The 25,295-nt window shown below is 35.7% G+C and overlaps 1 long non-coding RNA gene across 1 annotated transcript; it reads left to right on the top strand.

The window, feature by feature from the left end:
* Window positions 1-23,608: 23,608 nt before the first annotated feature.
* On the top strand, window positions 23,609-25,045 carry LOC143659006 (uncharacterized). Its single transcript, XR_013163404.1, has 2 exons — window positions 23,609-23,672; window positions 24,700-25,045. It is a non-coding gene; the product is annotated as an uncharacterized LOC143659006 (long non-coding RNA).
* Window positions 25,046-25,295: the final 250 nt, after the last annotated feature.

The following is a 25,295-nucleotide window of genomic DNA, read 5'->3' as shown; positions in this document are numbered from 1 at the left end:
TTCTTTTAAATTTATGGGTCTAAGTACAGTCAGAACTTATAGAAAACAAACAGGGCAAAATGTTGACAAATGGTTGAACCTAGATGAAAGGTCCTTGTACTATTCATTAATTACAATTCATTAATTACTATTGGTTAACAGTAATTCTTTATATTATTCATAAACCAGAATTGTTTAACACCACCACACTAACATCACACTCTTACTGTCATCATCACAAATATATCTCAGTGCAGTATTGTTTTATAATTTAGTAGAAATAAAGACAAAAGGGAAAATCAGTAACTAGGGAACCAGCTTGATTCCTGGCTGCCTCTCAGAGAGCCAGATCTAGACCCATCATTTCTTTCTCTGACACTAAACAAGGATCATTATTAACTTCAAATGTTTTATTTCAGGCTTTTGTTTTACACATGACAGACTAAAGATGTTTCTGCCCCCTTCTCCCTTGATAATGATTCTAGTTGACCAGGAGAAGGAAAATGAAATACAAAACAATTTCAGTGAAACTAAGAGGTATCTTCAGCCCCAAAACACCACACATGAACAGATAGAGAACTGGAAAGGATACTGGTAGAATGAAATGTAAATTCCCACCAAGGACTGATTCATTCTGCAGAACTTGGAGATGCTTAGGAATTAAAGGCATGAGTACCTTGAAGGCAGAAGTAAGCACTTACTTACCAAATCAGTAAGTAGGTAAGGATGAAAGTCTGTATGGAAAACCGCCAAGATCCCTGGACCTCCATTTCATCTCAGGTAAGCCATGCAACTTTCCTTTTGAATAGATTGTTACCAAAATGGCTGTATATATTTTCCCATCCCTGGACTGACTGTGAGTCTTGCTTTAACCACTAGAATGTGATGGAAATGACATTGTGCCACTTTTGAGCTCTGGTCTCAAGGCCTCCTCTCCAGCCTCAGTGTGAACAAGCCCAGCCTAACCTACTGGATACTGGAGACAGTGGCCTTATCCCTCCCCGTTAACACCCCAGTGACAGGCTGTCAACCTGAAGATGCAAAGTCACTGTATCAGTTAGAGTTCACCAGAAAAATAGAATCAATAGGATGTTCATGTGTGTATATATATTCATAAAAAAGATTTATTTTAAGGAATTTGCTCATCTGATTATGGGTCTGGCAAGTCCGAATTCCATAGGGCAGGCCACAAGGTGGAAAGTCCAATAGAGTTGATGCTGAAGTTGAATCCAAATTCCCCAGAAGAAGCTGGCTGACAGAGGTTGAGACAGAAATTCTTTCTGATTACTGAAATTCTTAGTTCTGACATTTATAACCTCCAACTGATTGGATGAGGGGTTCCCCACATATCTAAGGACAATTTCCCTTATTGATTGTAGATGCAGTCAACTGCAGATGCAATCAACTGATTATTATCGTAAATCCATTGACAAAAGAACCTCACAGTAACAATCCAGGCAGCACTTGCTTGACCAAACAGCTTTCATGTAGCCAAGCTGACACGTGGAATTAATGATCACAGTCACCAAATTGACCAGTAATTAGAATGCCATGAATACATTACATGAGCTGAGCCCAGCTAAGAACATACAAAATGATCAGCTGAGCCTTTATTAAATTATTGACCCACAGGATATTAAGTTAAATAAATGGCTGCATATATATTTTTAAACTCTTTTAAATTTTAGGGTTGTTTGATATAAAGCAAAAGTGAACAATTCTGAAAACAGGAGGTTTATTTTCTGGAAAAATTGAACCAGAAAATCTCTTGATTCAGGGTCACCAGGTAAAGCAATGGGCAGGAGTGAAATTTTGGCCTGAAAACATAGGGATAATGAAATTTGCATGTTTCTTTATAATCTCCTTCCATTGCCCAGCTTCCAGAGCCCCAGTATCTGGGCATATATCACCCAAGGGAAATAATGGAGTATTCTTCTCAAGTGAAAGTCAGTGAGCTCAGAGAACCCTAAAGAGGGATATGACATTACAGAACTATATCAAACCATTCACAGTGAATGTTGCATTATCAGACCTGAGGTGTCCTTCCAGCTAGAGAAAGGAAAATAGCCAAGAATATTAGAAAATCCAGCTTTCTCTCCAGTCACCCACCCCTCCATTATGCCCATGCAGAAAGGTCAAGCAACTTTTAGGTGCACTATTCTCAAATATTAATGGACATATGAAGGTAACTAGATATTTGGAGAAAACCTTTAACATGAAAAGCAAAGATGAAACCATCAAACCAAAAAAAGTAAAAGAACGCAGAATAATTATCAGCAATGCAGAAAACTTACAAAGAAAAGCTATAATTTATGTATTTGGAGATATAAAAGACAAGTCTATAAAACAAGAATCAGACACCATTTAAAAAAGTTAATGGGGCGGGCCACGGTGGCTCAGCAGGCAGGAATGCTTGCCTGTGATGCCGGAGGACCCAGGTTCGCTTCCCAGTGCCTGCCCATGAAAAAAAAAAAAAAGTTAATGAATAAGAAAAATGTTAAGAAATGTAAATATGATAGTGAAAATTAGAATTTTAATAGAAGCATTAGAAAATAATGTCAAATCTATCTTCTGGAAGGTAAAATAAAAACTGATGGGTTCCTGGAAAGAAAATAAAATGAGTGTATCAGTCCAGGGTATCCAACATTTAATTGGTGGCTATTTAAAAAAAATGAGACCAAAGGGAATAGTAGGAGAGACATACCAAAGAAACAAATGCCTGCATTTCCCTGGAAGTGAAGAATTTGACTTTTTATACTAACAGTGCCAGCAAATCCCAGCATAATGAATGAAAAAAGTCAGGGCACACCATTTTAAACATGAAAGATAAAGGAAATTGCAAAAGTTTCCAGAGTGGGGGGGAGGGGGAACATTGCTTTATAAAAAATCATGAGTAAAATGTTATCAGACTTCTCAACATTATTAAAATAGAAGAAAAACTATGAAACATCCTCAAAATTTGAAGAAAAAATATCTTAAACTTAGATTTATATACTGAGTTAAACAGTAATCAAGTTGGAGAGTAAAATAAAGTTATCAAAGAGATGCACAGACTTAAAAATTTATCTCTCAGGCCACAATTTTCAAGAAACAACTACAAGTTTTCTGTGCAAATAAGAGAGAATGACAAGAAAGAAAATAAAGTATTCATTCAAAATGACACTACATTCTATAAGGGTGATTCCAAGATGGCCCTAAGGGAAGTCCCAGGACCACAGCTGGGCAGCCATCAAGAAAGCAACAAGTACAGAATCAAACAGAAGAATGAGGAGAAAGAAAGAGGAAAAACTGGAGCTCATATATAATCTGATGGTATGGCAGAGCAGACAATTACATTGAAGAGATTAGAAGGTGAGACAGAGAGGACAAAAAAAAATAAACAAATTAAAAAGATGAGGCAATTATTAACTATGACATAAAGAAAATCACATACAATAACGGAAGTAAATTGATATGCAACGACTCAGCAGTGAATAGTATTTACATAACTGTAATTGTGAAAATTATTAAAGCACCAAGAAGAATTTTAACTTTTGTGTTGGTTGGGGAAGAAGAAAGAAAAGGGATGTGGGAAACTTCAGTCCTCATATCTAGTATTAAAGATTAATAGATAGAGGTAACATTGATGAATTAAGACATAGCAGACCTATTACAGAGTATGCCAAAGCTGTGTTTGAAAAAAATAACTTATATGAAAAATCCTCAAGACAAAGGAGATACAGTTTAACAATACTCAGGAAACAAAGTATTCCAACTAATAATAGGTGGGGGGATCTTCCATTAAGATCTGATGCTCTGACTACGGGAATTCGGTGGATGGAAAACAATCCAATGGATCACCCAAGAAAACATAGGCAGATAGAGAATCTCCAGACAGAACAAAAACTAGTGTGTCTCCCCTGAGTTGTCTATAAAAAGACTGAAACAAAAAACATCATCTATCAATAAAACCCCAAAACATAAGCAAACAAACAAACCCCAGAACTTCTAAGAGATCATTCCCTCATGAATAACTTAAACTGATTCTTTCTTCTTTTCTTATCAGAAATGGCTCCTACAATAAGCTCACTAATCTGTGGGAGCTGTGAATATCTACATCTATGACAGAGGATGGTAGATTGGATTATTGTTCTCAATTATTTAATCCCTCCCTCTTCAATGTGACCTTGAAGCACAAGAAGTGCGTCTCCCTGTCCCACTGATATTAGGCTTGACCATGTGACTTGGAATAAAAATGGAGGTAATACAAGTAAATGACTTAAATGTGCTCATGCAGTTTGGTTCGAAGACTTGTGATTCAGTGATCTGTCATGAGAAAAATATGTCTCAGGTAATAGCTGAAACAGAGACTGGAAACACATAATCAAGAAAAGAAAATATGCTTGTTTTTGTAAACCATTGAGATGGGATTGTTTGTTACGCAGTGTTATGGTGGCAATAGCTGACTAAATGTGGAGACTCTGGAGTCAGAGAAAGCTAGGATCTCTGCACTCATCAATTATGTGACCTTTGGAAACAATCTTATTTTCCCTAAGTCTCAGTTTTTTTTTGAAATTGAGATATGTCACACACCATAAACTTCAACCTTTTAAAGTCTACAAATGAGTGGTTAAATTTATTCATGAAGCTGTACAACTATATAATTCCAGAATATCTTCATCATCCCCAAAAGAAACCCTACACCCAAAACAGTTACTCTCCATATACCCAAAACCATCTCCTAGCAACCACCAATTTACTGTACCTCTATGGATTTTCCTATTCTGAACATTTCGTGAAATTGGAATCATACAACATGTGTGATTTGTACCTAGATTCATTCACTTACTATAATGTTTTCAAGGTCCATCCATATTTGAGCATGTATAAATACTTCATTGCTTTTTATTGCCAAATGATAATTGTGTAGATATATATTTTATTTATCCATTCTTAATTTGATGGACAATTGGGTTGCTACCACTTATGACTATTATGAATAATGCTATAATGAACACATATACAAATTTTTGTGTGAACATATGTTTTTAATTCTCTTGGATGCATACGTAGGAGTGGAATTACTGGGTGATACATTAAGTGAATGGTAAGTTTTACATTTTGAGGAACTGCCAAAGCAGCTGGAGCATTTACATTCCCAGCAGCAATGTATGAGCAGTCTGATTTCTCCATGTTTGCCAAATATTATTATTGACTGTCTTTTTTATTATAGCCATCCATGAGGGTATAAAGTGGCATCTTATTGTGATTATAATTTGCATTTCCCTAGTGATGAATGGTGGGGCACATCTTCTCCATGGCTTAATGGCCATTTGTTTATCCTTTTTAGAAAAATGGCTGTTCAGATACTTGGCCCATTTTTAAGCACTTTTTATTTTATTTTAAAAATAAAATAAGCACTTTTTATTTTTAAGCACAATAAATTGCTGTATTTTTTTATACAAAAAAGCAATATTTCAAAGTACATTTTAACAAGTAGTTATAGAACAGAATTCAATGTTTGGTATGGGTTACAGATCCACAATTACAGGTTTTTCCTTCTAGCTGCTCCAAGACACTGGAGACAAAAAGAAATAATCAATGTAAAGATTCAGTAGTCATACTCATTTGTGAACTCCCAGTTTCTCTATTATTATTCCTCCTCTCCTTTGATCCTCCTCCCAATCTTTAGGGATATTTGGGTTATGCCCATTCCAACGTTTTTTGTGTTGAAAGGGATGTTGACAGTATGAGATAGGGGGATGGAACTGGTTGATGTTCTGGGAGAGACTGGAACCTCTGGGTTTCAGGACTTATCTGCCTGAGAAACCATCTGAAGGTTTAGGCTTCTGAAAAGAAAATTTAGTACATGCAAATTCTGTAAGAGCTCAGATAGAGACCTGGGTGTTCTTTAGGGTTAACAGGAATGATGTTGGTTGGGTTTTGGCAAACTAAAAATTAGCAATATATAGCTGAAGCTTGTTTAAGAATAGCATCCAGAATAGCTACTCAACTCTATTTGAATTCTCATAGCCACTAATACCTTATTCTGTTACAATTCTTTTTCCCTTTTTGGTCAGGAAGGCATTGTCAATCCCATGGTGCCAGGGTAAGTCTCATTCCTGGGAGTCCCACATTGACAGGGAGCCTGACAACCCTGGACGTCATGTCCCACACAGGAGGAGGGTATTGAGTTTGCTTGTAGAGTTAGACTTAGAGAGAGAGAGAGAGAAGCCACATCTGAGCAACAAAAGAGGTTCTCTGGGGGTGACTCTTAAGCATAATTATAGGTAGGCTTAGCTTCTCTGCTAAAGAAATAAGTTTCATAAAAACAAGCCTCAAAATCAAGGGCTTGGCCTATTAACGTGGGACTCCTTAGTTTTGGAGAGGTATCTGGGGTTTCCCAGGTGGGAAAGTTTAATAGTTCCGTGTTTTTTCTTCCAACTCCTCAAGGGACTTTGCCAATAGTTTTAATTATCTGCCCAATGTACTCTAGGATGTATCTGGGTATTTTACTAAGCTATATGGAATTACAAGTCCTCAGTCCCATTCTAGGCTCCATGTATTTGGGTTGTTTAAATGAACTATACTTGGCACATTTTTAAAGTGCACTGTCTTGTTTTGTTGTTGTGATATTTCTTTTTAATATTCTACATAAAAGTCCTGTATCAGATATATGATTTGCAAATATATTCTCTCATTCTGTGGGTAGTCTCTTCACTTTCTTGGTGATGTCTTTTGATGCATTCAAGTTTTAATTTTGAAGAACTCCAATGTATATATGTTTTCTTTTGTTCCACGTGCTTTTGGATTTGTATCTCAGAAAATATTACCAAATGTAAGGTCATATCAAGGTTTATTCTATGTTTTCTTCTATAGTTTTAACTTTTATGTTTAAATATTTTATCGATTTGGGGTTAATTATTGTATACAAAGTGAAATATCCAGTTGTCCCAACACCATTTATTAAAAATGATTATTCTTGCCCTTCTGAATTGTTTCAGTGCCCTTGTTGAAAATTAGTTGCACATAAATATGAAAATTTATTTCTACTCTTTCAATTCTATTCCACTGATCTATATAACAATCCTATGCCAACTTCACACTTTTGATTACTGCAGCTTCGTAGTAATATCTGAAATCCGTAAGTGTGAATCATATAATTTCGTTTTTCTTTTACAAGGTTGTTTTGGCAAGTCTTGATCTCGTGTATTCCCATAGGAATTTATGATCAGCTTGATACTCCAGAGATGGAATGTACTTTAAAAGATGAATTTATTGTTATACATTTATAGTTCTAAGGCCATAAAAATGTCCAAACTAAGGCATCTAGATAAAAATAACTTGGCTCAAGAAAAGCCAATGTCTGTCACATGGCTGGTGTCTGCTGGTCCTTGTGCCCAGTTCCATTGTTTCCAGCTTCTGATGCCAGTGGTTTCCTCTCTAAGCATCGGTGGGCCTTCATTTAGCTCTTCCAGTACACAACTCTTAGTTCTGGCTTGCTTAGTATCTCTTAGGAAGGCACATGGTGATATCTGCTGGGTGCTGCATCTCTCAATGTCCATCTCTATCGGGGATAGATAGAGCACATTCCTGGAGTATTTAAAAATGGCTGTCTCTGTCAGCTCTGAAGCAACTGTTCTGCAATCATCTGCGCTTCCTTCAAAATGTTCCCCCTTTTAAAGGACTACAGTAAACTAATCAAGACTTACCATGAATGGGTGGAGTCACATCTCCATCTAATCAATAGGCCCCACACACAACTAGGTGTGTCACATCTTCATGGAAACAATCCAATCAAAGTTTCTGCCCCATAATATTGAATCAGGATTAGAAGAAACATGGCTACTCCTATATGATTGGATCAGGAAAAAGGACATGGCTTTTTTTGGGTACATAAAGCTTCAACCCGGCACATACCACCTTACTTAACTCAATTATAACTTCTAATTTTTTTGTGTGATACCTTTGGATTTCCTATAGTAGATCAGATCATCTGCGAATAAAGATAGTGTTGCTTCTTCCTTTCCAATCTGGATATCTTTTATTTTTTTCTCCTGCCTTATTACTCTGGCTAGAATCTCTGGTACAATCTTGAATAGAATTGGTCAGAGCAGACATCCTTGTCCATTGTCTTTACCTTAGAGGGAAAACATCCAGACTTTCACCATTAGGTATATTGTTTACTATGGGATATTCAGATGTTCCTTATCAAGTTGATTGATTTCCCTTTCATTCCTAGTTTCCTGAGTGTTTTTATCATGAAAGCATGATGAATTTTGTTAAATTATTTTTATGTCTATTGAGATGATCATTTGGTTCTTTACTCCATTGAGTATTAGATTGAATGATTTTTTATTCATTTTTTAATTTAATTAATAAACTTCATTATTTGAAGCATTTTTAGGTTTACAAAAAACTGAGCAGCTAGTATAGAAAGTAGCTATATATGCCCTCTCTCCTGCATTCACAAATTCTTCCATTATTAACATCCAACATTAGTGTGGTGCATTTGTTACAATTGATGGACTATGCTAATTCGTTGTTATTAACTAAAGTCCATAGTTAATATTAGAATTCACTCTTTGTTTTATACATTTTTATGAGTTTTAAAAAATATATAACGTCATGTACCCACCTATATAGTATCATACAGAGTAGTTTCACTGCCCTCAAAATCTCCTGGGCTCCACTTATTCAATGCCCCACCTCCTACCCCCACCCAAACCCTGGAAACTACTAATCTTTTTACTGTCTCAAGAGTTTTGCCTTTTCCAGAACATCACATAGTTGGAATAATACATATGTAGATTTTTTAGAGTGGCTTTTTCCACATAGTAATATGCATTTAAGTTTCCTTCATGTCTTTCAGTGGTTTGGTGGTTCATTTCTTTTTGTCTCTGAGTAATATTCCATTGTATGAATATACCATAATTTGTTTATCCATTCAACTACTGAAGGACATCTTGGTGGCTTCCAATTCTAGCTGTAATGAGTAAATTGCTATAAACACTTTTTTGTGCAAGTTATGTATGAATACAGAGTTTTAACTCTTCAGGGTAAACACCTAGGAGTACTATTGCTAGATCATATTAAAGTCAGTTTTTAACCTTGAGAGAAACTACCAACCTGTCTTCCAGAGAAGCTGATACAATTTTGCAGTCCTGCCAGCAGTTAATGAGAGTTCTCATTGCTTCACACTCTCACCAGAATTTTCTGTTGTCAGTATTTTGGACTTTAGCTATTTTAATGGGTGTGTAGTGATATTTCATTGTAGTTTTTGATTTACAGTTCCCTAATGGCATATGACTTTAAACACATTTCCATAAGCTTATTTATCATCGTTTTTGGTGAGGTGTCTGTTCAAATATTTTGCCCATTTTTAAGTGTATTGTGTTCTTATTGTTGATTTTGAAGAATTATTTGTGTATTGTGGATACAAGTCCTTTATCAGACATGTATTTTGCAAATATTTCCTCTGATCTATGGCTTGTCTCTTCATTTCCTTAACAGTATCTCTCACAGAGCAAAAGTTTTCATTTCAGTATGTTTAATATCAAATTTTTTTTTGCTTTCATGGATAAAGCTTTTGTTGTTATATCAAAAAATTCATTGTCAAACCCAAGGTCACTTAGATTTTCTGCTATGTTATCTTCTAGAAGTTTTGTGCGTTTGGAATTTTACATTAAGATCTATGACCCAATATGAGTTAATTTGGGGGGAAGTGCAGAAGCTCAGCTGTTCCAGCACCAATTGTTGAAAAGACTCTCCTCTCTCCTTTAAATTACCTCTGCTTCTTAGTTGAAAATCAATTTAGTATATTGTATAGGTCTACTCCTGGGCACCCAATTTCTATTCTATTGATCTATTTCTCATCCTTTCACCCATACTACTTTATCTTGATTATTATAGCTTTATACTATACTATATAATATACTATTATATTGAGGTGGAATAATGTCAATTCTACAACTTTGTTCTTCTTCAGTATTTTGGTAGCTATTCTGTGTCTTTTTCATGCCATATAACTGATTTTTGTATGTGGAACCAAGCTTACATTCCTGGGATAAATCCCATTTGGTCATGACATATAATTCTTTTATATTGTTTGCTACTATTTTATTGAGGATTTTCATGTCTATATCCCTAAAGGATATTTCTCTTCTTTTGATGTTGTTGTCTATTTTGAAACATTTTATTGAGGTAACATATAACATAAAACTTGCCATTTAACCATTTTTAATTGTACGATTCAGTGGCATTAACTACATTCTGAATGTTACACAACCATCACCATCATCCATTACCAAAACTTTTTCATCACCCCAAACCAAAAATATGTACACATTAAGCAGTAATTCTCTATTTCCCCCAAACAGTTTTCAGAACACAAATAGTTCCAAATACCTGCAGGGCAAACTCCATTGGATTTCAAAGTCTGAAAGTCATTCATCCTCAGGACTTTAGAAAACAACACTCCCACATTTTCCAAGGGCCTACACAATGACCCTGCACTCTGCAAACACTGGGGTGAGTTGCCATCTGGAGCACATTATGGGGACCACCTTGCTCCTGGCTCCACCCTCTCCAAGCTTCAGGGCAGCATGCAGGATCTCTGCCATCTCCAAGGGGGTGGCAGCCAGGCTCCCCACTAATCCCCAGCTTATGTAATCTACTCTTTCCAAGGCCTGAGGCAGCAAAACTCTTCCTGAGCATCTGGATGGAAGGCCCCTATTCTGCCTTCAGGGCAAACTCACCCTCTCCAAGTGCATGAGTGGGGTCATTATCCTGGCCTGAGGTTTCTTGGCTTCAGACCTTAACTTCCATGATTCTGCCTCTGAAGTAATTTTCCTTCAATTTTTCCCTTTTTGTCCCTTTAAGTTCAGACTGGCAGTAGTTACATTTATGCAAATCCCACAACACTTTTGTTGGTTTTCTATGCAGTATACTGGGATCATACCCATCAGACAATAGGACTTTCCACAAAATCTTTCTGGATAATTCTGTCTCCAGCCACTTGTCCTGTAATGGCTGATTGCTTTCATGTTTGGTTAAATCCGCATGTGGGGCCCTATTTACTGGGGTTTCACTTTCTGGAAGCCCAGAATTTTTCAGACCATCAATTTCTGCTTTCTTTGTATCCAAGGGTTCAGTTCTAAACTTACCTTTTTCCTGTCACATTTTATTATAAGCAGCCAGGCTGTATTTTCCACATTTAGTTGGGAAATATCTCCAGCTTCGTATTCTGACTTGCCACTTTTAAATACTAACTTCCATCCAACAGCAGTATTCAATTTGGTCAAATGATCTGTCATTTTAAAACAATGGTCACCTTCCAGTTTGCAATGACATATTCCTCATTTCTGTCTAAAGCCTTGTCAGAGGTATCTTTATAGTCCACATTTCTACTAACAATCTCTTCAAAGCATTCTAGGCCCTCTTTATCAAGCTCCTCACAACTCTTCCAGAATCTTCCCCTTATCCATTCAAAAAGGTGTTACAACATGTTTGGTATTTGCAAACCATGGCAGCACCTCACTTCTATTTTGGTTTGTTAAAGATGCCAGAATGCAATATATCAGAAATGGAGCAGCTTTTATAAAGGGAATTTATGATATTGTATATTTATATGGCTAAGGCTATAGAAATGTCCAAACTAAGACATCCAGATAAAGATACCTTAACTCCAAAGAAAGGCCAACATCTGCCACATGGAAAGACATATGGCTGAAATCTTCTGGACCTTGTTCCCAGTTCCATTGCTTTCAGTTTCTGATGCCATTAGTTTCTTCTCTCAGTATCTATGGACCTTCACTTAGCTCCTCTGGGACACAACTCTGCACACTGGCTTGCTTAGCATCTCATAGGAAGGCACATGGTGATGTCTGCTGGGCTCCAAATGTCCCTATCTAGCCATCTGCTCTCTCTCTGTCAGCACTCCAAAAATCTCCAAGTCTCTCTGTCAGCTCTGAAATGAAGATGTTCTGCAACATCTGCATTTAAGGTTTCCCAAAATGTTTCCCATTTTAAACGACTCTACTAAGCTTATCAAGATCAATCTTGAATGGTTGGAGTTACTTCTTCATCCAACCAAGTAGCCAAAACTACAATTGGATGTGTCACTTCCCCATGGAAACAATCAAGTCAAAATTTCCCACCCTAATCAATAGGTCTGAATCAGAGTCAGGATTAAAACATGGTTTTTCTGGGTACATAATAGTTTCAAAGTGGCACAGTTTATGAAGGAGTAGTGTTACTTCTTATCTCAACCTTTGGTAAGATTTCCCCATAAAGTTCTCTGGACCTGGTTTTCATTTTGTGGGAATTTTTTATTACTAATTTAATCTCTCTACTTGTTATATGCCTTTTTGGAGTTTGTATTTTTTCTTGAGTCAATTTCAGTGGTTTGTAACTTTCTAAGCATTTGTCCAATTCATCTATGTTATTTAATTTCTTGATGTATTGGATTTCTTTGCTTCAGAAACAAATTACCCCTAATTTGGTGACTTGAAACAGCAGAAATTATTAAATATATTATCTTGCAGTTTGATAGGTTAGGTATTTGATGCAGGTGTTGCTGGAATAAAATCAGTGTCAGCAGAGCTGCATTTCTTTCTGGAGGCTATCAGGAAGAATGTGTTTCATTGCCTTTGCATCTTCCAGAGGCTCCTTGCTTTCCTTAACTCATAATGCACTTCCTCCATTTTCAAAGCCATGGCAGGTCAAGCCTTTTTCACGCTGCCTTCCCTTTGGTTCACTGACTACAGTTGAAAAAGATCCTCCACCTTTAAATAATTATTGGATTGACCTGTATAATCCAAGGCAATCTCCCCATCTCAAGGTCCTTAAATTTAATCACATCCTCAAAGTCCTTCTTGCCATGAAAGGTAATAGATTCATTGATCCCAAGGAGTGGGGATAGACATCTTTGGGGGAGGAGAGTCACTATTCTCCCTATCACACTTGGAATACATTGTTAACAGTATTCCATTATGATCTTTTATATTTCTGTAATATTGGTAGTGATGTCCCCTCTATTTTCCTCACTTTAGCAATTTGAACTTTCTCTTATTTTTCTTGGTTATGCTAGCTGAAAATTTGTCAAGTTTGTTAAACTTTTCAAATAACAATTTTAGTTTCCATGATTATTTCTATTGTTTCTCTATTCTCTATTTCATTTATTTCTACTCTAATCTTAATTATTTTCTTCCCTGTGCTTCCTTTCTGTTTAGTTTGTCATTCTTTCATTAATTTCTGAATATGAAAGATTAGATTACTGATAACCTTTCTTCTTTTTAATACAGGTATTTATGGCTTAAATTTCCCCCTAGCACTACTTTAGCTGTGTCGTATAAATTTTGGTAGGTTGTGTTTGGGGTTTCATTCATCTCAAAACATTTTTAAGCTTACTTTCTGGCTTTTTTCTCCTTTAACCCTTTAGTAATTTAAGGGTTGCTGTTTAGACTTGATTAGACATTTGTACACTGATGTTTATGGCAACATTTTTCATGATACACAATGGATGGAGGTGGGCAAAAGGCACATCAACTGAGAAGCAGAAGGACAAACTGTTGTTTGGTATATACATATGATGGAATACTGTCCAACTACAGAAAGGAATGAAGTCATGAGGAATGCAATGAGGTGAATGAATCTTGAGGACATTATGTTGACCAAAATAGGCCAGAAACAAAAGGACAAATATTTACAAGAAAATTAGGGCCTAGATTGTAATTTTACAATTTTTTTTTAGAACAGTCACACCTATTCCTGAGCTTTACATCTTATTTCTAAGTTCTGAGATGCTGTGCTCTATGTGTATAACTTGGTATTTCCAGGAACTTTAGGTACCTGTGTGACACCTAAGACTCAGAGTTCTGCAACTCTAAAAGTTGGCATTGCTGCATACAGGAACAGCTAAAGAAGTCAAAAAAGAGATCACACTTTCAAATGGAGATAAGAACAAAGCTGTTCTGGCTGGGACTAAGGTAAATCAGAACACAGAGTAAAGGATGATATTGTCTATATTTAGAACTTCACTTATGATATGAGACCAAAGAAAGAGATGTTTAATTTGTCCAAAACTTAAATTTTCTGTTATGCATAATCTACCTTAACCTGCCTGACCAGTTCATTTAAACAGCCTAAATGTATGGAATCTGGAATTGGGAATGAGATCATCTTGTAATTCTGTATAGCTTAATGTAACACTCTGAATTCCAGAGTACTTTGGGGAGATAATTAAAAAAACTATTGGCAAAGTCCTTGGAAGGACTGGAGGAAAAATATGGGACTATTAAATTTCCCTACCTGGGAAACTCCTGATGCCCTCACAAGCATGACAGACTCCCAAGATAATAGGCTACACCCTCAATCTTGAGACTTGTTCTCATGAAACTTGTTTATCTAGCGGAGAATCTAAACCTACTTATAATTGTGCTTAAGAGTTACTTACAGAGAACTTCTTTTGTTGTTCAGATGTGGCCTTTTTTGCTCTAAGCCCAACTCTGCAAGTACATTCATTACCCACCCACCCCCATGTGGGACATGACTTCTAGGGCTGTACATGTCCTGGGAATGTGGACATGACTCCCAGGGATACGCCTGGCTCTGACACCTTGAAATCGACAATGCCTACCTGACCAGAAAGCGGGAAAGAAATGTAACAAAATAAAGTATCAGTGGCCAAAAATTCCAAGTAGGAGTTGAGAGGCTGTCCTGAAGGCTGCTCTTATGCTAGCTTCAGCTAGATGTTGCTAGTTGCTACAGTATGCCAAGTCCCAAACAACAGTATCCCTGAAAACCCTAAAGAATACCCAGGACTTTATCTGAAAGTCTGTAAAAGTTCCACTCTCTAAGTTTATTTTTCAGAAACTTAAAACTTCCAGATTGTTCCAATGCCAGATAAGCCCTGAAACCCAGAAGCAACAGTCTCTTCAAGAATATCAACCAGTTGCACCCCCTACCCCATAATGTTGATATGTCTTTCCAACATGAAGAAGTTACAATGGTCACTGTGCAAATATCCCTGAAGATTGGAAGAAGAATCAATTTGAGGAAGGAGTTGTAACAGAGAAGATACGATTTAACAAATGATTGTGACTGCTGAATCACTATGTTGATATTTCTTGTGAGTTTCTAATATATAATAGCAGCTAGAAGGACACACCTGAAGTTGTAGAACTGTAGCATATACATTCTTAAAATTTATCTATAACTGCTTGTTAAACTATACCTTGAAATTTAGCACTTTTCTGCATGTATGTTATATTTCACAATTTTAAAGTGTTAAAAATTAAGAAGTAACTCTTTAATTTCCATGTTTACTTGAGAAGAATATGTATTTTGTTCCTATTGGGTGAAGAGATATATAGATATCTGTTAAATTTTATAGTGTTTTTCAAGTCTTATATTTTCTTGTTCTGTCAAATTGTTTTATTCATTACTGAAATAATGGATGTCTTCAACTATTACCATTGAACCATCTTTTCTCCTAACAATTCTGTCAGTTTTTGTTTCATGTTCTTAGTGGCTCTGTTATTAGGTGTGTATATATTTATTTCTGTTATGTCTTCCTTATGGACTGATTCTTTTATCATTATAAAATATCCTTTTTATCTGTAGTAACGCATTTTTTGTGTCATATTAGTACGGCCACTTAGAACTCTTTTGATTAGTATTTGCATGACATAATTTTTCCACTCCTTTTAGTTTCAGTCTATGTGTCTCTTTGATTCTACAGTGTGTCTCTTGTAAACAGCATAGAGTTGGATCATGTTTGCTGTTTTTGTTGTTCCTTACTCATTCAGTTAATCTCTGCCTTTTGATTGGACTGTTTAATTAATTTACATTTAATTTAATTACTGATAAAGCAGTATTTAAATCTCCCATTTTGTTACTTGTTTTCTATATCTTATGTCATTATTGTCCTTCTTTTCCTGCCTTTTATGTTAAACAGATGTTTTCTAGTAGCCATTTCATTTCTAATATTATTTCTTTTACCATACATTTTGAGTTATTTTCTTAGTGTTGCTCTTAATTATTGAAATTATATTCTCTGTTTCTTCCTTCCTTCTTTTGCGGCATTATTGTCATACGAATTACATATTTATATATTATATGTCCATCAAGAGTTTATAATTGTTGCTTTATGTAGTTTTCTTTCAAATGAATTGGAGAAAAGAAGGATCATAAAAATATATTCATATTGTCTTGTATATTCACCTGTGTAGTTATCTTTACCGGTGCTCTTTCAGTGCCATGTGGATTCAAGTATTTCTTATAGGGTAGGTCCGCTAGCAATTGATTCTCTCACCTTTTGTTTACTGAGAATGTCTTAATTTCTCCTTCATTTTTGAAGGAGTTTTTTTTGAAGGATAGTTTTATTGAATATAGAATTCTTGATTGACAGTCTTTTTCCCCCAGCACTTTGAATATTTCATCCTACTACCTTACAACCTCCATGGTTTCTGATGACATATCAGCTATCAATCTTATTAAGGATCCTTGTATGTGATGAATTACTTCTCTTTCACTGGTTTCAGTATTCTCTCTTTCTGTGTCTTCTGTTAGTTTAATGTTTCCATTTGTGAATTTCTTTGTGTTTATCTTACTTGGAGCTTGTTGAATTTCTTGTATGTGTTGACTAATGTTTTTAAATCAAATTTTAGAAGGTTTTCATCATTATTTCTTCAAATTTCTTTCTGCCCTTTTATTTCTCTTCTTCTCTAACTCCTATTATATGTATATTGATATAGTTGATAGTGTCCTACAAGTTTCTGAGACTCTATTCATTGTAATTCTCTTTTTTCCCTTTGTTGGATCTCAACTGACCTGTCTTCAGGTACACAGGTTATTTTTCTGGCTGTTGAAATTTGCTGCTGGTTCCTATAGTGATTTTTTTATACTAATTATTGTAGCTTTTAGCTGCAGGCATTTTATTTAGCTCTTTTTTCTCTGCTTATTTTCTCTTTTTATGAGATGTTCTCAACCGTCTTTATGTATTTAGACATAATTTCCTTTAGTCTTGGAGCATATTTATAATATCATATTTGAAATCTTTGATAAGTTCAACGTATGGACTTCATCAGGGATAGTTTCTATTGGCTGCTTTGTTTACTACATATGGGCCATTTGCTTCTTTTCCTTTGCATGTCATACAATTTTTATTGAAAATAAATTTTAATAATATATCATGGCAACTCCAGTAATTAGACCTGCCTGCCCCCAGTTTGTTGTTTTCAAAAGGATTTGTTGTTCTCACTATTTGTTTACTCATGTTCTTGAACTAATTCTCTAATATGTATATTCTTGCCATATATGGCCACAGAAGTTGCTTCTCTATTAGTTTAATGGTCAGTTAATGATTAGATAGCGATTTTCTTAAAGTCTTGAACTAATAAATCTCCCAGCCTTTTCTGAGGAAATGCTTTGGGGGCATGAATTTAATGCTTTGGTGGGAATTTGCTACTCTTTCTTGCCATTCATTTTTTGCCCACTCAGAGGCTTCAGGTCAGCTAGAAGTGAGAGTTTAGGGCCTTTTAAAGTCTTTTCTGGACATGTACACAGCTCTGGACATAAGTGTAGCCTCCTAGATCTCTGAGACTATATCAGAGGTTTCCAAAGGTCCTATGTACATCTCATCAACCAACTTTTTTCCAAAACACTTTTGCAACTTATCACTTGCCTCAACTTTTATCACATCTGCAATGTTAAACAATTGTCATTGATGGTTTTCAACAAATGTTCCAGGAAAAAAGGCTCTTCATAGTGGGCAGCTCTGATTTGGGTCAAATAAAGTCAAACCCTGGAATTGGGCATTACCAAGGAACTGTCAGAAAGGTCTAACAATGGCAGTTCTCTGGGGATGGGACTTTGGGGGAACTCCAAACCCCTCCTGCCCCTTTCAGTGGCTGCTAGACTGCTAGCTTCCACAACTTCCATGATCACAAGATTCCTGATTTCCAAGGCTGCTGGAGAACCAAGTAGATGGCGATGAGAATAGAGTTCGTTTAAATGCCAAAAAGCCTACTGCTTTTACTGTGATTCAGTCATGTCTGCCTGAATAATTGTCCTCAGATTGTTGGAAGCCTTTGACTAATTTCCAGAATTATAAAAATGTTGACTGCTTCTTACCAGAGTTTTCCTAGCTTTCATAGAAGAGTAGAATTTCTGTATGTATTTACTTAGTCATTTTGGAAGTCCTGTTGGCCTCAGCTTTTAAAGGTACTAAATTATTATATTAACAATTTTATTTCAGAGTAGTTGTAAGAATTTAAAAATATGATACATGTAAGGATTCAGTCCAATGTCCGTAATATTGTAGACAATGAAGGAATGTTTTTGTTTGTGTCTGTGAGGTCTGTGCATGTGTGTACATAGGAATATAATTTTATAGTTAATTTAACAGCATCCCTAAATTGTTTTCAACTCTGACAATTGTTAAAGCATGTCTTTGCAGTGCTTAGTTTTTTCTTTATTTTTGGAAGTATTATTCTGGAATGGAGATGCTTAAAGTAGAGACAAAGAAATTAGGACATTTACTGATAACTCAAAATTTAATTGAAAATGGTGAGTATGTGTGTGTGTGTGCATTTTTCTTAAGAGTGTTTCCATAGCTTTCATCAGATTCTCAACAATTTCAAAGATTAAGAGCTTATGCTGTAGGTCTTTTAGTAATGATATACTCTTTTTCTCAAAACCTACCTGGATATTCACATTTTATGAGATGAGGCCCTTTAAACTTTCTCCTTACACACAGGTTACACGTTACCTCCGGGCAAGGCAGCAGCACAACTGAAAGGATGGTGTACAAATGCTCAGTCCAGGTTTTTCTCCTCTGACTACACCAATTTCAGAAACCACATTTTACTGCCTTATGGCAGTTTTAAATATTATGTTTTCATGACTTCATAGTAATACACATTTGCAGGGTATTCTTCAATAAATATCTTGATTTCACAATGTACGTGGGGAGTTTCATGCCCCTAAATTGCTGACTACAGAGCAGTGTAAGGTAAAGGAAGCCATCTCGGGATAAAGCTTGTCCCCTCCTACCAACTGCTTCCTTTACGGTGTCCCTCCCTCCTGTTCTCATCGTGGGAATGCCAGGAATTAAGAGTAGAGCTTTGGCACCAGAACACCTGGGATAGGATTTGTAGCTTTACAACTCATCAGCTGAGAAAAAGAACACAGAATCATAATACAAAATTAGGTATGGGGGATGACTCTTCATTTAGAATGAGAAAAGAATTCACAACAAAGCACACGGTTTTTAAAAAGCCAACAAATACCACAAACATTCAGAAAATCCAAAGAAAATTATAATCATTTATTGATTAGCTTTCAACATATCTCTTTACTAGTATAATTTATATTTAAAATATGAAAAGTATAATCCGAAGTTTCTTTCCCATTTGGCTTCACACTCTTTGATCACCTCTTCATAGCACAGTGATTTTCTATACAGAGGATGGAAATGGAATCTAGGCTTTTCTCCAGCATGGTTCTTCTCTAGTACCCACTAGCTGAGCATACAGAGCTCACTAATCGTGCACTAATCAAGACCTCTAGCCTTGACCTTCATACCACAAGAGACTGGCAATTCAGCATAGTGTAGTGGGTAACAGGAATATTAAAATACCAAGAAAGGCAAACTAGAGTGCAAATGTACACAGAAATGATAACAAATATATATATATATTTAAGACCTTTGCTAGGGCCCTGTGCAAGTGAAGTGCCATAGAGATTTTAAAATACAGGTGACTGGCTAGACTTCCACTTTAGTTTATTTAGCAACGGCAGGAAAAGAAGGAGTCATCTTTTCATGGGTTAAGGCTAGAGCTAAGGTAGAAGGACAGAAAGGAAAAGGGTGGAAGGGTGAGGGGAAGAGAAGGAACTGGTTCCGAGAACTTCACTTAGAAATACCTTCCAGTGACTGATGTTTCTGTGACTCCGATGTCTTTGGATTAAATGAACTTTCCTTTTACTTCCAGCTAGTTAATTCCAAATAAGGTTTCTTTACTCAATTGTCACTCTTTGTGCTTTACATTTATATTTTTAGAGAAGAGAACAGGGGCAATAAGATTCTGATTCTATGAGTTTGCTTATTCCAATTATTTAAAATCGGTGAGATCAAAAAATATTTGGTCTTTTGTGTCTGGCTTATTTCACTCAATATGATGTCATCAAGGTTCATCCATGCTGTTTCATGTATCAGGGTTTCTTTCAACAGCTGAATAATATTCCATTGTATGTATACACTATTTTTGTTAATCCACTTCTCTGTTGATGGGCATTTGGGTTGTTTCCATCTTTTGGCAATTGTGAATAATATTACATTGGTATAAAACTATGTTCAAATCTCTGGTTTCAATTATTTTGGGTTTATTCTTAATACTTGGGATTTCCAGGTCATATGGTAGTTCTATACTTAGCTTTCTGAGGAACCACTGAAGTGTCTTCCACAGTGGCTACACCATTTTACATTGTTGCCAGCAGTGAGTGAATGTACTCTTATTTCTCTGCATCCTCTCCAACACTTATTATTATTATTTTTAATAGCAGCCATTTTTTTTCTACTGGGTGTGAAATGGTATCTCATTGTAGTTTTGGTCTGTATTTCCCTAATAGGTAGTGATATTGAGCATCTTTTCATATGCTTTTAGCTATTAATATATCTTCTTTGGAGAGATGTCTATTCAAGTTGTCGACCATTTTTCAATTGGTTCAGTTCTCTTTTTGCTATTAAACTGGAAGTTTTCTTTTATAGACTCTGGATATAAAACCTTTATCATATATGTGATCTCCAAATATTTTCTCCCATTGTGTAGATCGTCATTTTACTTTCATGATCAATTTCTTTGAGGCGCAAAAGTTTTTAATTTTGATGTTGTCCATTTATCTACTTTTTCTTCTGTTGCTTGTACATTTCTAAAGTTTATAGAAACCAAAGGCAATTTTGTTTTTATAACAAAAGTGTTTAGGACATGCGAGATTGTCTAGTGACCATATCTGTATATTCCAAGCTCCCATGTCTCATTCCCCAAAACTCACCTGCATCTCCAGAAAAAATGAAGCCAGAGCATTCTCATCTAAGTGAGAGTAGACAAGGTAAAACTCACATCTTCTTCCGTTTTCCAGCCATCATGTGGATACACTGTGTGGAATGTAAATGATTTCATGATGATGATGTTTTCACTGGAGTTCTTGAGAGTCCACACAAGTTTTCCAGTGGTGGCTAACCTGTGTAAACAGAATAAATCAAAGGATACACAGCAAATAAGCAGGTGACTTTCCAGCAACATTCTTGCTATTATAACACATAAATAATTCCACTGAGACCCCTGGAATTTACTATAAGTCTTTGGTTTTGTTTCTTATAGAAGCAAAGGGAATTTCTCACCAATAAGGGACTAATAAGAGCAATAATTACATAAAGACTGTGTTTACCCAGATGGACTTCTGCCATGAGAAACATACTTAAAAAACACACCTCAAATTATTGATGAGAAGTTTAGACAAAGGGAACAGAAAGAATTATATGTCAAACAGACTCCCCACATCTGGCAATAGTAAGATATTTCCCAAGACTTAGATACACACATGGAGAGACAAATGGCCTTCACCAAGAATTTTCATAAGCTCACTGCAACCTCCTTTCTTCTAGATGCTCAAGCACATTCTTTGTTTTTACTTTTTTCTTTCTCCGTTTTTCCTCTTCTTTACTATTTTTATTCCTTTTCATTTTTTTTCTGCTGACAGATTCTATTATCAACATTTCATCAGTCCTATTTTTTAATCTGCCACTTCTTCTGCTACCCAATGTTTCCTTAGCATATTTTTAAAGCAAATCCCGGGACTTGACCTTAAAAAGTGTTATTATGTCTCCCTAAAGGACTTGTTGAAAATGTAACCACGATACAGTATCACACTTTCCATATTAACGATAATTCCTTGATATCATCTAATACCTAGTTTGTTTTAAAATTTCCCCAATTTTCTAAAAAAAAAAAAAAAAGAAAATATCTTTTTCTTACTGTTGTTTTATTTAAATGGGCTCCAGTCAAGGTCTACATGAGCATTTTACTGATAGGTCTCCTTCAGCTTTTTTGACATTTCCTCTCTTTTTCGTCCTTTTTCATGCCATATGTTTGGCCAGTACCATTTTCCACAGACTTTTTTGTGCTACATTTGCTAGCTAGAATTCTTCCATAGCTAATTGTGAACTGGAAACACAGTTTGTAGAGGATAGGCAGAATAAATACTTAATTATTTTTCTTTATCAAGTTTCAGAGTAATTTAGGTCCTAGAAACCTCCATGGAAACCATGATTTTTTCTTTTTTTTTGCTATTATTATAAGCTCTTAGAACTTGATATATCTGTCTCATTTCAACACATTTCAGTCATTACTGTCAGTAATGTACAAATTGTTGTATCTTTGGCCAATGGCCACCCCACCCCAGGTTAGCTCTTGGGACAAAGCCCCATAGTTGTTATTTGGGGACACAATAAGATGTTTCAGGCTCATCTTGAGCTATATTTACCACAGAACCGTGATCAACCACTTTTCCAAGGAGCTCTAGTTCCTTTCAGTGGAAAACCATGTTAGAAACCATAGCCTGGGAACTAGGGAGAGTATGCATTGCTTCTCTCTGGCCCTTAATTCTAGGCTTCTTCCATGGCTTTGTTTTGTTGTGTTAAGAAAATCCCAATATGAGTTTATAGTCACTTCTCTAAATTAAGTTTGAGCTTACAGGGTTTCATTTAACACATCATAAAAATGTATTCCTTTTCTCCTACACTGGAAACCATGGATCCTAAGGAAATGTACATTATCAATTATTTGTGCCCCCCCATATATACATGCACACGCACTCACACACGCACCTGTATATGTTTTTCTTTGTAGATTTTTCAAGTGCAATATCAGTGTTATTATCAAAAGTAAGATAGATTTTTAAATTTCTTTGTGTTTTGCTTTTTTCTCATTCAGGATGTATTTCTTCTTCGTGTGCCAATACTTCCAAATTGATGCACAGTTGGTTTTGATTTCCACAGATTTATTTTTTACTTTTTCATATATTTTAATTATGTAAAATATTTTCATTTAATTTCAAAGTCAAAACTATATAACAAGGTACAGTCAAAGATATCTAGTTTTTATCTCTGTCTCCTCCAACTTATCCTTTCCTACTCCTATAGATAAACTTCTCTCTTTTTTTTTTTTACATGGGCAGGTACCGGGTATCGAACCCAGGTTCTCGGGCTTGGCAGGCAAGCATTCTTACCTGCTGAGACACCGTGGCCCTAGATAAACTTTTTAAACATTCATTTTTGGTTCATCATTCCACTGTCCTCTTTGTGAAAATATAAGCAAATACATATATGTTGATATTTTCTGCCCTTCCTTACATGAGAAGTAGCGTACTGTAAATGACTTTCTCTTGTTTTTTCACTTTCCATAAATCTTGAAGGTCATACCAGAACAGCATAGAGAGAATACGCCCATTCCTTTTCTCCATGACACAAGGCTCTACCATGTGGATGTGCAATAATTTAGTCTACCAGACCCCAGTCAAAGGATATTTGTGTTGTTCCTAGTTACCTAGTTACAAATAGTGATGTAATAAATAGCATCATGCATACACTATTTTATATTTTCTCAATATAGCTTTGGAACAGATTCTTACATATGGTCCTGCTGGAACAATAGGTAAATACATTGTTACATACTCTTTGAGAAAGGGTGAAAATTGTGTCAGGCACATTTCTAAGTAGTACAGTTGTCTTACTACAACAGAAGCAAGATGAGAAACTGCGTAAGTATTTACTTGACGATAAGATTGCTCTGAAACTGAAGTTCTAAAACTTATGCTTTAAGAATAGTCTCTTCGCTAGCTATTTGCGTCTGAGGTTTTAAGTAAGAAGCTATGGAAAGATTTTTTTGGCTTTATGCCACTATGAGATTTTATGTGGAATATATTTGAATTGGCTATCTTGATTTTAATTGCACCCTATGTGTCCACAACTCTTTTCTTTTGATTTGGAAGCAGGAGTATGCTGACAGTGATTGATAGAAAATGAAAGTGAAAAGATGATTGTAACTTTTCCAGTTTCCCTCACTTTCCTCTAAACTTTCTCATTTCTCTCAAACTCAACATGCGTCATCTCCAGAGTTTACCTTTCTAATTAACATGGTAAAAAGTCAAGCCATTTATACACTTGCTTCTTATAACCTTTCCAGGAAAAACCCTGTTTATTTTCCTTCATGCCACCAAATATTTAATCTTGTAATGAAGCTGTGCATAATGTACTCAGGATACTGTGCCCAGGGAATAGCAATTCAGGCTGTCATACTTATTTATATTTATAATTAAAAACTCATTTAGTAATTAAATTGCTAACAACATATTTTACTAAGTCTGTTACTTAATAAATGGAGTGGTTAGCACTTAATTATAAGCATTGCCAACTGCTCTTACAAAGTATTAATTCAGTATTAAGAAAACTGTTTTGGAGTATTGATGATTGCTCTTAATTCCCAAATTGTCCTAAAAATGAGGATCCAGTATCTGATTCACATCTAACCTGGAGTGCCTCTGGCTGTCAGCAAGCGGGTTCTGTGCTGCTAGGTTGCCTGCAACCTAAACAGACAATCCCATCTTTCATTTAATTCCCAATATGGTAGGATCGTATCCTAAAGTAGCAAACTGAAGAAAGGTTAAATGGTTTGCTGGCAGGCACAGCTAATATGTGGCAACTGAGTTCCACTGCTACCTTAATCTTGATGCCTACATCCCAACATACCAGCTGCATTTCCTTGAGCAAGTCAAGAGGAACCTGATATGAGTTCGACCTCAAAGAAGAGCCAGATAAAAATGGGTAGCTGGGAGCTGGGAAAATGTATCAGTTATTTTGCAGCTTCATTGCCAAGCACAGCATCTCATAAGAACAAGCATTCAATGAATGTTTATTAAATTGAAGCAATTGATAAAAGCCAGATTTTCATGACATTAGATATGAATCTGTTGTTCTCAGCAGAAGTGCCCCAAATGTCCTCAATACACATCTGTTGTGGTAAAAGTTCGAATGCATGACTTTTGGCAATTTTGATCCGCTCCCCTTAGCTCCAACCCTTTCTGTGTCATCTTTTTCTCATAAATTGAAATGAAAACAGGTGACTTTTTAAATGATGGCAGTGTTTCTTAATGAAAACAAGCAATCTTCATTTAAATTGTGAACACTTTAAACTAAATCTATTTTAAAAGTTTATTTACCCAAGCAATTTAGACATTTATTTGGAAACTGCTATCTTCTGTGTCTGTGCTTGTCATCT

This window comes from Tamandua tetradactyla, chromosome 2, assembly GCF_023851605.1.
Source record: "Tamandua tetradactyla isolate mTamTet1 chromosome 2, mTamTet1.pri, whole genome shotgun sequence".
NCBI classification, from domain to species: Eukaryota; Metazoa; Chordata; class Mammalia; order Pilosa; family Myrmecophagidae; genus Tamandua; species Tamandua tetradactyla.
The sequence above is the reverse complement of the archived record's forward strand: the minus strand, read 5'-3'. Positions and strand labels throughout refer to the sequence as shown.